This window comes from Solanum stenotomum, chromosome 4 (genome assembly GCF_019186545.1).
Source record: "Solanum stenotomum isolate F172 chromosome 4, ASM1918654v1, whole genome shotgun sequence".
Taxonomy (NCBI): domain Eukaryota; kingdom Viridiplantae; phylum Streptophyta; class Magnoliopsida; order Solanales; family Solanaceae; genus Solanum; species Solanum stenotomum.
The window spans coordinates 47,916,378-47,930,735 of record NC_064285.1 but is presented as its reverse complement, the minus strand read 5'-3'; the positions used below and the strand labels follow the sequence as shown (position 1 = coordinate 47,930,735).

Below are 14,358 nucleotides of genomic sequence, written 5' to 3'. Positions count from 1 at the left end.
TTATGGAGACTTGAGTAATCTGAACTCATCACCATATTGGTGCTCAATACTACTCCCAAAATTTAACTAGCTCATATGTTTAAAAACTTAACTCATTTGTGGTTTGAGATTATTACTCAAAAGATCTTTCTCTTAAAAAAGATGGTACTAAACTGCTCATGAAAACTCTTTTGGAAATCGGTGTTTCCTCTCATCTTAAATGTGAAAACATTTACTCTTTGGTAATACTTAGTTCCCGTATATCCTTTTGAAGAAATGAACTTGGCTCTACTCTTTCTCAAACTCAATGCTTAAGTCTTTAAAACAAGTTTAAAATAATTGTGAAAGACTTTTTGAAAAGACTCGAAGAACTCTCAAAACTTGACTCTTAGCTCTACCTTGAATTTGAGTTTATGGATTCAAGGTTATGATTCATGTTCACGAATGATTTCTAGATGTTTAGAAGTCATATAGAGTAGTTAGAATCGATAGAGAGTGTTAGTAAACTTTAGAAAGAATCAAACGGTTTAAAACGACAAAAAATGGGTGGGGGCAGACGTCTCGAGCGCATAACTAACGCGGGGTGCCAGCCCCTCCCCAGGTAGTTCTGACGAATTTTTCAACTCATTTTCTGATCTTAACTCGACTAGATTCGATTCTTTTTCTCAATTTCCCTTTAGATTCAGATACCCAATACATGTACACAAGAATCTAATCAAACACAACTCTAAAATCGACACGATTTCCTCAAGAACTCATCAATTTTATCTTAACTCAAGAATGAAAGCCAATTTCAAGAACACAATTCAAGAACATCAAACTTTCAACTTTCTAGAATGAATTTAACGTTAAAATTAGTATGATTAGCGCGTGGGTGAAAGAACCCAATGCTAAGTGAACTCACGTACCTCTTTAGGATTCAAACCTTGGCGAAACGATCTTCGATTCCGCAAGAAAACTCCAAGAGCGCCTTGACCTTTCTCCTTTTCTCCTCTTCTAGAACTATTTTCAAGCCCTAAGCTTTAATTTGGATTGTGTAAACTGAATCATCAGTTTAGACCCCTAATTAATTACTAAAAACGAAATAACTTAATTGGGTAAGGAAAAGACAAAAATACCCCTCTTAAATCCGGATGACTTTCCTTATCCGGACAACTCAACTTCAAACGGGCATATCTCCGTCATACGAGCTCAAAAATTAGCAAACTCGGTGGCGTTGGAAAGAGGATTCCAAGACCTTTCATTTGAAACCTTATAGACCACCTAACTTATCACTTACTAAAAGTTATGGTCATTTGAAGTTGACCAAAAACTCACACTTAGCATAACTTCCCAAATTTCCAGATTTTTATTCTTTCCAAAAATAGCTATTTCTAATTCTAGTTCTTTCTAAGGCGGGATGTTACATATTGGACTTGCACTTGGGCTGCAATAAAGAAGCCTAAGGGCCATTTTTTGTAGTAAATAATAGTTGAGTTAGATCAACGAATTAGGAGATGACTTGTTAAACGCAAATGGAAAAAAAATTGCTTTAGGCATGGAACATGAGGAAACTAAACATTTAGGGTACGAAATTTTAAGGAAAAATTATGCACAATAAGGAATGACAATGGGGAGGTGTCGGGAGGGTTGAGCTTAACCCACAAAATTTAATCCACTGCGCAATTTTTTTTTCCATTTTCATTTGCCATGCGTAAATATTTTAATATTTTCCTTTTCTAGTTAAGTTTGATACTAAAATTAAAATTCATAAAAATAAATATATTTTTCATTAAATTGTATTAATTTAATAGATAATGACTTAAAATTTTATTTCTTAAAGGTCAACCGGGAAACATGTAAAAATTTGTATTTGTTTTGATTGCACCATTTTCATTTATTATCTTGAATATTTTAGTAACTTTAAAGAAATTATCGTAATATATAATGCTCTATCGCGCCTCTTATAATATGTCAAAAGTTAAAATTAAATTTGAATCCGCATAAAACCGCAACCCACCCCGCACAGCATTAGTTTTAAAAATAACAACTTCAACCCGCATGCATCCTTCCCCACCACGCACAACCTTAAACCCGCCCAACATAGCCTTAAACACGCCCCGCCTAACATCTGCTCCACCCCATTAGCATTCTTATGCAGAATGTCAACCCATAAAATTTATTTACACTCAAAATAGCCCCTTTTTTTAATTTAAAAAAAAAACATAGTTTTATTATATTAATTAACTCATTTCATTGTCTTCCATTAATAAGTCCATTGGTTGCTTTCCCTCCTTTTTTTCCTTTTTTTTCTTTCAGTCTCTTCTTCTCTTCCATCGATGATTTCTTCTCCAAGCCATCTGCTTCTTCTTCAATTCTTCCTTTTTTTCTTATTCTTTTTCTTTTTCAAACTTAAAAATATGAAGTTGATGAAATTGTCATTAGAGTTTTCAATAAAATTCTATTTTGATTTCGATTATGATTTCTATGTAGCTTTGCTATTTACGAATTTATTTTATAATTTTTTCACTAAATTCTTTGAAAGCTTGATTTTAAGTTATTGTGTTCTAGTATAATAACTATAAGAGATATTATTCAAATTTAGTGGTTAAATTAAAAAGGATATTGATTTAGGTATTTATTGAGTTATAATGTTATTCATGATTCAAAAGGTTATCAAAGAATTTCACCTTTCAGTAAAACATCTTAGTCGGTAACCGTTATGACTTTATTAGAGGATGACTTAAAAGGATTTCCATCTTCTAAAGATGGTATTGTTGTATGTATCTGTTGTGATCCACGATGACTTCATAAGGACCTATGGCCTAGACGCGGCAAATATGACTGATCCAATTGATATTATTGGGCCGAATAAAATGTTGGAGAGTTTTATATGGGATCCAGACCCAATTAGCTATTGTTAAAAAGGTCTAGGGATTAGAAAGAACAGTTATTCAAATTATGTTGAAGCTTTGGGTGTCAGTTATCTCTCATCCCCCTTTCTATGTTCTAGTATCCCATCCCCTTCTAGTTACTTTCTTATATGTCAATATATCTGTAATTAGTATGTAATTACTTTGTTGTGTGTATTATAAGTTGTAATTTGTATTCAGCGATAACAATATCTATCGTTGTTTCTATTCGAAATCAGGTTTGTTTCATTGGTGCTTTCATCCAGAGGTCTTCAATGGAGGACCAAATTTTTCGAACTATCGACGGTTCAATTAAGGTTGTGAAGGATTCAAGGTCAAAGAATATTGTTGAGATTCAATGTATGTTACAAGAGGTTGTATGGAAATTATCTCCAACCACAGCTCGATTTTCCCTTGATTCATGTTCGTCCATGGAAGTAGATTCCGTGAAAATACCCAGATGCAACGGCAATGACCCTGCGACATGGGTTTTTCAGGTAGAACAATATTTCACTCACTATAACATTCTTTCCGATCGAAAATTGTCATTGGCTTCTTTATATTTGGATGGCGATGCTTTAAATTGTTATTGCTGGTTATTTCGAAACAAGCAACTTGCGGATTGAGACTATTTTGTAGTAAAATTGTTCATTCGATTCCGAACTCGGAGTCAAGAAGCACTTGATAGGCGTTTAGCCTTTTTCCATCAACTTACCACAATAGACTATTGTCGGGAAGGAACTACAACTATTCCTTCATGGAATACCATTGCCAACTCTCCCTCGCCTCAATACTACCAAACCTTTGCCCACAAGGTGTTTGGGGAAAAGACGGATAAGAAAACAGAAAATGTTGTGAATGTTGAAGCAATGCTTCAAACACCGGATTCTATGAAACAAAAATGTAAGTTTAAGGATATACCAGTACAAATTAAAATTGCGGGTGCTGAAATTTCGACTAACTCATGCAAAACAGGAGAACTATGATTCTAAGGAGATATCCAATTCGGATTTGGATGACAACAAAGAGGATCCCCTGCCTCTTGTTTTGATAATGACATATATACAAATGTCCGAGGAGGTGTGCCATTGCAGATCACAAAAATAGGTGCTGAAGTTACAGTAAACAAGGAACGGCAACATTCGGTTGACAATAAAGTGGTCGAGTCACTCTGGAAAGAAGTGACCCCTTGATTTTGGATGGAACCAGACTGATCCACAAGCACATATTTATAAATTTTCCATTTGATCCCGGTGAGTCTATTCCTCCATCCATTATGTTCAAGAGCGTGGATATACATTTGGATATATTACATTACTTGTCGATTGAACAATATTCTAGTGTATTTGTTCTTGATGGTACTACAAAAGGTGGCAAATTGTTGTATGAAATGGCAGTAGCAAAGTGGGTAGACAAACTGGTCAACCTCATCTGCCACGACCACTTCCAAAATTATCTTTCAAAGCTTTACTATTGGAATTTCCTAGCCCAACTTGAGCAATCTGTTGAAATAGAAAATGAATTAGACTTTGAGGGGCTTGTTATAATTGATGGTGTTGATTCCAAGATAATGCTCATCTTGTCGTTGCAAACTTCAATAGGGAAATGCAGCCTGCTACACTTGCTTCCATGTCACCAGAGTGGAAAGTGTTGAAATTAAGAAGTAATTATAAATCGAAGCTTCAAGTTGTGCACCCTATTGGTTACACATTCTATAGTGTCATTGAGATGGTAGAGTTGGTTGTACGACATATATTACGTCTAGGCTTAGTGGCAATGCAGAGATTTGGTAGAGAGCGAGCTTCGAACGTAGTTCATCAGCATTTCAAGGAGGATAATTTTAGCCTCGATGGGTCCGATCATGTTAAGCAGTATTTCCTGTATCAAATTTCAAGTGCTTTTGGAGCTTCTTCTGATCCTAGTAGTACTCTTGATGTTATTCTTGTGATCAACGTTCAGAAGCTATGCAAGAATAATGGAGTCAATTCTGGAATCATCAAAGCTGCCAACCAAATCACTATATTGCTCATAATGGCTTTCACCTGTAGCAGCCAAGGAATTTATAATAATCCAAGTTGCTAGATGAAGTTTCTTGATATGAACCTTGAGGACAAGATTCCTTTCGGGGGCGAAAGTATTGTTGTGATCCACGATGACTTCATAAGGGCCTATGTCCTAGACTCAACAAATATGACTGATCCAATTGATATTATTGGGCAGAGTAAAATGTTGGAGAGTTTTATATGGGATCCAGGCCCAATTAGCTATTGTTAAAAGGGAAAATTAGCAACCTTGTCACAATCCTTAACATAATTATTAAAAACATCTATACTTTAAAATAATTATTAAAAATGTCAATATGTCAATATTTTAGAAAATAAATTGAATCCTAATATAATGAATCTTCTTTCCTTTTATTTCTCAAATCAGTCCCACATTGGACCATTATTTATTTCACTATTCGATTAAAAAAAAAACTCATCACCCCCTTACCCTTCTTTCTAAGTTTTACCTCAAATCACTCCTTTCTCTCTCTTCCCTTTTTCACCATTGATTTTTGGCTTTTTTCAAGATATGTGACAAATTGGCATTTCTAGTTCTGCAATTAAAAAGCAGAAAAAGATTTCATTCTTGTCTAGTAAGTTTTACTCTTTACATTTTACCATCTTTTGGGTTTTTGGATTTTTATTTTTCTCTTGATTGCTTGCAAATTCAGCTATTCCCTCATCATCTTTTTCTTTTTCTTTTTTTTGATGGTTTGTCTTGTGAAGTATTCTTAGTTTTTTCACCAACCCCTTTTCAAGAAACATATTTTTACTAATTTTTTTTCTTTTTTGTTTATTCATTTTCCAGATAAAAATTGAAACTTGGAGATTAATCAATCGAGTTTGTGGAAGTGTTTGGTGAGGGAGATGTTGTTATAGTCTACATTCATATTTAATAATTTTAAATTTTGTTTATTGGGTTACTTATGCACAAGTGAATACAGATTTTTGGATTTGGTTTTGGTGAACAAAATATCAGAAAAAAGAACATAGCAGATGAAGAAGAAGAAAGAGAGAATCAGAGAAGAAGGTTACAAAAATTATATTTATAGCAGAATTGTATTCATACCAAAATTGTATTCATATTAAATTTGTTTGTCAATTATTTTTCTTTTACTTAGCATTTGTATTTGTATTAAGAACATTGTATTTCTTTTTTAATTTGTAGTCATTTTATGTATGCCAAATGGACTTGTATTTCTTAAGCGTATATGTATCATATTTTTTTCATAGTTAATTTGTATTTTTTTTTAGAATATTGTATTTTTCATCAACAGATTGTATTATTTTCATTATGTATTCTATTTTATTTTTCTAGAATTTGTATCCCTATTTCTTTCATAGTTAATTTGCATTTTTTTAAAATATTGTATCCTCCTCAACAGATTGTATTATTTCCACCATGTATGCTATTTTTTCCAAAATCTTGTATCATTTAATAAATCATATTGGAAATAATTGGATATTATCCGTGGAATGATTCAGAAGACAAACTATTGTTTTCAAAAAAAGTTTTTAGAATTTTTAAGAGCAGAGGAAAAAAACGCTCAAAAGAAAAATGGCAACATATGCTCTTTGAATACGTAACAGATGTTAAATTTATTTATTTTTTAACCTTTTTTGAAATATTTTGTCCCATGATTTTCTCTATTATGTTGTTAAATATTTGTATTCTTTCAAATTAAACAAAATTAAAAAAATACATAACTCAGCCCTTAACAAACTAAAATATTGACATCTTAAATAAATAGTGAAACTATTGCTAAGGGGTCCCATTAGAAGTTAAAATATTGTTGTTTTGAAATTTTCCCTTGTTATAAAGGTCTACGGATTAGAAAGAACAATTATGTAAATTATGTAGCTGCCAAGGAATTTATAATACTCCAAGTTGCCGGATGAAGTTTCTTGATATGAACCTTGAGGACAAGGTTCTTTTCGGGGGCGAAAGTATTGTTGTGATCCACAATGACTTCATAAGGGCCTATGGCCTAGACGCGGCAAATATGACTGATCCAGTTGATATTATTGGGCCGAGTAAAATGTTGGAGAGTTTTACATGGGATCCAAGCCCAATTAGCTATTGTTAAAAAGGTCTAGGAATTAGAAAGAACGGTTATGCAAATTGTGTTGAAGCTTTGGGGTCAGTTATCTCTCATCCCCTTTCTCTGTTCTAGTATCTCATCCCCTTCTAGTTACCTTCTTCTATGTGAATCTATATGTAATTAGTATGTTATTACTTTGTTGTGTGTATTATAAGTTGTAATTTATATTTAGCGATAACAATATATATCACTGTTTCTATTGGAAATCGGGTTTGTTTCAGCATCATCGATATATAATTATACATCACATATACACTATCAATACATTAAATATATACAAAAAGTTATTTTTTATTGTAAAATATCAACACATACATTGTATGTCATATATACACAATATGTTAATCTATATGTAATTAGTATGTTATTACTTTGTTGTGTGTATTATAAGTTGTAATTTATATTCAACGATAACAATATATATCATTGTTTCTATTGGAAATCGGATTTGTTTCAGTATCATCGATACATAATTATACATCACATATACACTATCAATACATTAAATATTTACAAAGTCATTTTTTATTGTAAAATATCAACACATGCACTATATGTCATATATACACTATATGTTAATCTATATGTAATTAGTATGTTATTACTTTGTTGTGTGTATTATAAGTTGTAATTTATATTCAGCGATAACAATATATATCACTGTTTTTATTGGAAATCGGGTTTGTTTCAGTATCATCGATACATAATTATACATCACATATACACTATCAATACATTAAATATATACAAAAAGTCATTTTTAAAATATCACCTCCTCCTCCTCCTCGAGATCCTTCATTATCAGTCGATCTATTTTCTTTAATTTTTGTTGCTTGTACAATCATACTGTTGTATAGATACCTGCTCCATCAATTGTATAAAGTTTTCTCTTCAATAATCTCCCTTTAATATGACAAGCTTCCTCCAATTTCATCAAACACCAAAAAAAGAAGAAAAAAAATACTCATAGTGCAATTTCATCAAACACCCAGCAAACAAAAAAAAGATCTTTTTTCATTTTCTCTAACACCCAAAAGAGAAAAAATTAATCTATCTCCATTTTCATCATATACCCAGATTTTATTTAGCTTTCTTTGGTCACATCAAAAAATCACAAGAAATTAATTTTCTCTAATTTTATAATCCTAAAATTTGAGATACACGAAAATCATAGACAAAAAAATAGTGAATAAAACAGATTTTGTTCAAGGTTAAGATGAGGTTAATACAAAGAGAGATTAAAAATCGCACTAACACCTTCAACAATCGACAATACCATGGGGGTGAAGGGAAAAAATTGGAGTGAGAAAATTATGTGGGTCTATTTGTTGAAAAAAGAGAAAACGAAATGAAATAGGAGGTTTTAGACTTTTAACATGTAATTTTTTATGTGGCAATTTAAATGATGTGGAATTGACATGAAATCAACGTGGAATCAAATGTAATGCACACACCCTTGAGCCATCCAAAAAAGAGGTTTAAAATGTTGTGTTTAAGGGTTCAATTGGCAAAGTGGTGAGTAGAATGGTCCCATTGACAAATGGAACTAAGTACAAGGCCTCCCAAGTCAATCCGCCTTATTTTTAACTTTGTCAAACACTCTTAAAAACTAAAAAAATGACTTAAAAGTAGATTTGACCAACATTTAAGTCATTCCAAACATGGTCTTACAAACCCAGGAATGACACTCAACTTAATCCCAAAAGCAAAACATGTTATAGTATTAAAATGCTAAATATTCAAAATAATATACGAAAAGTACTATAAATTGTAATTTTTTTGCATATCAATATGATGAATTAATACATTGCAAAATATTAGTTAAAGATTTTATCATTTGACTCTAAAAAAATGTCAACTAAAGGGGACGAAGGGAGTACAATTTATATTTGATATAGTTCCACTGAAAGGTATTATCAACACAATCAGAGTGGCGCAGCGGAAGCGTGGTGGGCCCATAACCCACAGGTCCCAGGATCGAAACCTGTCTCTGATATATATATTTTTTACTTTACTATGTTTTTATTTTTAATTTTTTTTTATAAATTGAATTTGTAAAAAGAAAATTTGAACTTGCGTTCAAAGCAAGCTGTTGAAGTTTTTTTTTTTTTCTTGTTTTAAATTTTTTTGTTTTTTATATTTTGGCGTGGTAGTGCCACTTGGTTTCTTCAAGACCTTGCCAATGAACAAGAGACTGACGGAACTACAGTAAGCTAAGATCAACTGTTTTGGGATAACTTCGTTTCTGTTTGATTAAAATTTTATATGCTTTTTGAGGGAGTGAATATATATGCTTATATGAACTAACTAATCGTAGGGACATGCCAACAACTACCATATTATATATATATATATATTATATCCATAAAGGTTTGATCCCACGGCCAAAAACCAGTTGAACTACGCGCAAGTTTGATTAAAGGAGTGTCACATTTATAATATAGACCTGCATCACTGTTTTTTCCCTTTTCACACTATACATATTATGTAAAGCACTGTCACGTGACACCCATAACCCTTGCTAAATCCGCCCCTGCATGCACTACTCAGGCATTTTGGTAATCCGTTTAAATACTGATCCACAAAGAGCAGAGTGATTTTTTCCCTTTTGAAATGGTAAGCAGGGCAGAGTAAAATGGAATTTATCTTCTTTTTTTACCCTTTATTGGTCCTAGCAAAACCAAGAAGAAAGCTACGTAAGAAAAAGGCATTACTTCCTTGGGATAGAAAGAATGAACTGCAACCAGACATAATGGTTGAAGGATCGATCAACATTTTGGCATGGCTTCCTAGAGTGTTCTATGTCTCTATGTGGTTCGCTGGTTTGGAGATCTCCAATGCCATCTAAATTTCACCAACAAAGAAACTATCTTGACCTTTTTATTTTGTACATATAAAGAATTATTTCACATTAATTCATCTTCCATTGGGTTTGACCTCACGAGGACCAAACCAACTTGCAGTAAATCAATGGATTTCCTCCATATATCACTGTTTAGTTCTCTATTTTAATTTTAGTTTTGTTTCAAAAGAATTTATGATTTCTAGTTTTATCTCTTTTGATCTTGGCTAAAGTAGTACATTACTCCAACAACTCTCCGAGTTTTTCTTCAAGGTCCAGTATTGCTGATACCAACCCACCTCTCAAGACGTAGTTCAGAAGAAAATATCGACAAAAGAATAAAGAGTTGAATTCTGGACAAACAATTGCTACAGCAGTTGTCTAGCAGTTATTATTCCTAGTTTATAGTTTATAGTGTCAGTCTTATCCTATTATGCTCTCTCTATATATATGTAATCAGGATTAATTATTGGTATTATGTAATTAAGAATCAAAACTACTATTTTCTGGAGTCTTGTCCACTCCATACAGACAACTTTATCTGTATAGTTGTGTTAAGATACTTGCACAAATTATTTTCAGTAAATCTACTTGCTTTGTTCTATTTTGTCGGATCTCTACTTCTGGTTACTATCAATTTTGGTATCAGAGCAGATCGATCCAACATGGTCAATATCAGATTGTTTAATTCCCAAGAAGGCATTCCCAATGTTGAATCTCTTGCCCAACAATTATCTGACATAGCGTCAAAGTTAAATACGATTGACTCCCTGGCAGCAGATGTTGAAGCATTAAAGGCCTAGACTAGTTCCACTCAATAAGAAGAATCCAATCACAGAAACCGTAATAAAGGAAAGTCTGGTTGGCAAGATGAGGAAGAAGACATTGATAGTCCATCTTGGTCAGAAAATCCTCCCCGAAAGCCATACACAAAGATGGAATTCCCCAGATTTGAAGGAGGCGATCCTAAAGGATGGATTTTGAAAGCAGAAATATTTTTCTGCTACTATCAAACTCAAGAGGAACATAATGTTGACATCGCGATGATGTATTTGGAAGGGGATGCTCTGGATCTCTTCTCTTGGATAAATCGTGAGCGAACTTTGCTTTATTGGGAAGAACTTGTTAAAGCATTGCAGGAAAATTATGGTGCTGCAGAGTTTCAAAATCCCAACGAGCACCTTTGTAACATTCAACAAACATGTTATGTACATGAGTATCATCAAGAATTTGCAAAGCGTTCATCTAGGGTTACAAATTGGCCAGATCACTATCTTTTAGGGGTGTTCCTGAATGAGTTGAAAGAGGAACTTAAATCTGATGTTAGGATTCACAAACCTAGAACAGTTTATAGGGCTATGAGTTTGACACTTGAATTTGAAAATAAATTAGGCACAACTCGCAGCAATAGAGTGCCTAATTGGACCCCAAACAATAGACCCACATTACAAAATCCATTGAATTCTTTTAGAAACACCCAGAACAACTCTTCATCTGCAAATCACAATTTATGCAGGAGTGTTTCATCCAACCCAGCCGCTTCACAACCTTTTCAAACACGAACATGGGATACCGAGAGGAGAAATCTTATGGCACAATGACTTTGCTTTTGTTGCGATGAGAAATTTGCACCCGATCATAGATGCAAATCTGCAAAATTATCTCTCATGGAGATTACTGGAGAAGTTCGATTGGAAGAGGTTGATGAGGTCAATGCAGTAGTTGGTGATAACCCTCACGAAAATGACCTTGCTGAAATTTCCTTCCATTCCGTTTTGGGACAATCGGTGTGTGCTACAATGAAGTTTCAGGGTGAGATCAATGGTAAAAAGGTTTTAATACTTGTGGATAGTGTTTCCACACATAATTTTGTGGCTGATTCCATTGTGGAGGAGCATAATATACTAGTAGAAATGGTTCCAACATTTGGTGTGCAAATAGGGAACGGAGATATCATACATTGCAATAAAGTTTGTCGGAATCTTCAAATTCAATTGTTGGGCTTTACTATCACTCAGGATTACTACCCTTTTGCAATTGGAGGGGCTGATTTGCTTTTTGGTATCAAATGGTTAGCTTCTCTCAATACGAATCAAGCTAACCGGAAGGATATGTTCATAATTTTCAATTGGCAAGGGAAGCGTTACAAATTGCAAGGCGTGAGATCAACAGATTCAGCCACAACTTCTCTCTAATCTTTTAACATGGTATCGGAAGTTCCAGGTAATGCAATCCAAACACTTTTACATGAATTCCAGTTTGTGTTTTTTGAACCAACATCTCTTCCACCATTTAGAGCACATTCTCATGCTATTCCTCTATTACCAAATTCTAAACCTCCAAACATCAGACCTTATTGTTACCCACATGGTCAAAAAACTGAAATTGAGAACAAAGTTGCAACTTTATTAGAATCTGGTTTCATTCGCCCTAGTTCAAGTCCCTTTGCTAGTCCGGTTCTGCTAGTTAAAAATAAATATAAATCTTGGCGGTTTTGTGTAGATTACCGTAGCCTAAACAAAATCATTGTCCCGGAAAATATCCAATTCCAAATATCGATGATCTGTTAGATGAATTACACGGGGCCACAATTTTTTCTAAAATTGATTTTCGTTCCGGATACCATCAAATTCGTGTCCAACCTGATGATGTCTATAAAACTGCCTTTCCTCATTTAGGCCATTATGAGTTTCTCGTAATGCCTTTTGGACTCACCAAAGCACAAACTATTTTCAGTAAATCTACTTGCTTTGTTCTATTTTGTCGGATCTCTACTTCTGATTACTATAAATTACATTTCAAAATATTTGTTCTTGTAATTACACAATCATATAAATGGGAGTTCTTTTACATGAAATGTGAGATATTGAACTTGTTCATTTCTCTGAAGCTTGCAGTTTGCTTATTGGTTACGCCCATGTCGTTATAAGTTGTTAGGTTGCATAGCATCTCAGATATTATCTTGTTGATTTTTTTTCGGTTTATATCTACATATCACTGAGCAGTCAGCAGTGTTTGAGGCTCCTGGATTGTGCTATAGAAACATGCCTGCTGTCATCACCACCGCTGTTGGTCAAATGGTATGTTAGTGTTATTTTAGAAGTGCTCTGCGTTTATTAGTTGGTAAAATTTATCATTTCATATTGTCAAGCTAATCCTGATCAACCTTATTCAATTCATCGGCAGTTGCTAAGGGAAGACAAGGGAGGGAAGCGCAGAACTTGGTTAAGGTAAGTGTGTACATTCCCTTTCCCCCCCTTCCCCGATGCAGTTTTAACTGCAAGATGAGATCTGATCGTGTCCCATTCCGGTGTACCTGGCAAACATTCGCCTTAAGGAAGTTGAGACGGATGTTCTGATAACTGCATATGAGACTAGTAATTAAGTAAGTTTGGACGCTAACTCGCTTTATTCCTGCTATTCTTAAAGTTATAAAGTCAAAATTAGCTTGCTGTCTAACATTTTCTTTGTTACCTTTGTGATTGTAGCCCCTTGAGTGAGAGTGCTACCGCAGTTGGGGCAGGCATGGCTGTACCTGCTGCACAGTCTGGAGTTATGCCAATGGCTGAAGTTTTTAAACTTGCAGTCTCTAGTTTCAAAGTATACAAGTGGAGTCCCTTTGGCTCTGCTGCTAATGCTTGAGTTGCAGTTACACACATCTGGCATTGCTTGGTTGATTATTGGTCCATTCTCGAAGAGTACGGTTTTTTTTCGTATTCGAGTAGTTGCTTAGATGGTTCCTGTTAAGTGAAATCAACCTTTTAAGTGAACTTGTTTGGTAGGATTTTGAAATCAACATTTTGTGGACCGTTTGAGAAATAGGCAGCTGAATTCTACAAAAATGACGAGCATTCGCAGCAATGTAGGCTGCTGCAGAAATAATTAACTCACCAAATGATTCGGAAGATTGCAAAGAAAGGTGTTCATAGTGATAAAAAGTAAGGCCTAGCCCACCACTTGTAATGTTACTAGAGGTAGAGGTGGTAAAATTAGCTGATGAAATTATAATAGAGAAACTTACATAGATGTACTATATTAAGAAAATATTTATCATCTATAACAACAGTATTTTTTTCACAAAACACTTGTAATACAGATTTAATACATATTACACAGAACAATCATATATCATATATATCATATATCATATCATATCTATCTATATTACCTTAAAAGCATGAACTCCTAACTTGAATGTTAAATTACTATAATATCCCCAACTTAGGTTGTGACTTTTTTGATGAGTTGTGACTTTTCTGATAAGTTGTGACTTTTTGCAAAGGGTTGTGAGTTTTCGATTAGTTGTTACTTTTCCAATGAGTTATTACTTTTCCAAAGAGTTATGACTTTTCCAAAGAGTTGTAACTTTTTCAACAAGTTGTGACTTTTCCAAAGAGTTGTGACTTCTCGGAAAGGTCACGACTTTTAAGATAAGACACAAAAAAATATTTGTTCATACTACCCTTTGTTGACTATAAATAGAGGGGTTTCCTCTAATT

General features: G+C 33.7%; 2 protein-coding genes and 1 pseudogene across 2 annotated transcripts in view; 1 reads left to right on the top strand and 2 right to left on the bottom strand.

The window, feature by feature from the left end:
- The window catches only part of LOC125862054 (beta-amyrin synthase-like), a 513,447-nt gene that overhangs the window by 357,229 nt on the left and 141,860 nt on the right, over nucleotides 1-14,358 (bottom strand). The window lies entirely within an intron of this gene.
- Nucleotides 1-14,358, bottom strand: part of LOC125862056 (beta-amyrin synthase-like) — a 511,253-nt gene that overhangs the window by 356,296 nt on the left and 140,599 nt on the right. The gene's annotated exons all lie outside the window — the stretch shown is intronic.
- Nucleotides 8,501-13,518, top strand: LOC125862761 (uncharacterized; annotated as a pseudogene).